Source organism: Echinops telfairi, unplaced genomic scaffold (assembly GCF_000313985.2).
Source record: "Echinops telfairi isolate 266 unplaced genomic scaffold, ASM31398v2 ScPeMD7_7457;HRSCAF=8495, whole genome shotgun sequence".
Lineage (NCBI taxonomy): Eukaryota > Metazoa > Chordata > Mammalia > Afrosoricida > Tenrecidae > Echinops > Echinops telfairi.
In genome coordinates, this window is record NW_022111357.1 from 4,540,194 (window position 1) to 4,541,376 (window position 1,183).

Sequence of the window (1,183 nt, forward strand, 5' to 3'; positions counted from 1 at the left end):
TTTCAGTCCACCTAGAGGTGTCTTGGAAGAAAGGCCTGGTGATCTACTTCAGAAAAACGAGCCATTGAGAGCTCTCTGGAGCACAGGTGTAGTCTGACACACACGGGGTCAGGGTCAGAATTGACTTGGTAGTTCTAGTTTAGCCATTTCTCTTTTAGAGCCTGAAATTATTGCTGATTCTGAATTACTGGCAGTAGCACTCCGTGAACACCCTAACCCTAGTACACGCAGTGTGCATTCGAGTGTTTTTGCAGAAGGAATGAATACTTGAGGCATTCAGAAGCAGAAATGCGATATTAATTTTGAAAGATTTAAACAGCTGTATCAAGCTCTATTCTCATCTACAATATATGAGAACAACAATTTCCTCACAATTTTGACAAAAGAAAGTATTATAAATCTCGGAAGAGTTTCCTTTTTGATAATTAAAAACCAGTGCTTCAGTTTTAATGTGTATTTCTCTGACTATAGCGGCTGAATGCTTTAAGAGTGTATTAATCATTCCTGTGTAAATATAAATACTCCACACTCCATAATATACGGTAGTGGTGGTGGGTGCTGCTGGGTCCATTTTGACTCTGAACAACCCCATGGGCTGTCTTGACTAGAGGCTTGACTGACTGCGATCACCAGCTTTCTCCTGCAGAACTGTTGATGAATTTGAACCTACCACCTTCCGGTTAGCAGGTGAGTGTTTAACCATTGAGGTGCCAGAGTTGCTAACATATGCATCGTACATAAACATATTCATATAATATATATATATACACACACATATACAATTAGCTGGATTGACAGTGGCTACAACAATGGGCTCATGCATGGGAATAATTGTGAGGATGGCGAAGGACCAGGTACTGTTTTGTTCGGTTGTGCACAGGGATCAGTATGAGACAGAACCAACTTGATGGTGCCTAACAACAACAACAACAACAACAATGTATTAACTCTCTGGCGAAAATGTTTGCATTTAATCTGAAAAGTTGTTACTTGCCATGCCAATCCAAGACACTAGCTCTGAAGAGACCTTCAATGACAATGTAATTGTTAATATCAGACAGGAAACATGGATGCTTGATTGGACAGCACTGCTCTAGAAGCTAAAATAAACAAAGGCCAGCAGCTTACCGGAGGCTGACTTACTCCCCGCACAGAACTGGCCTGCATCTGTTCTCCATATCCA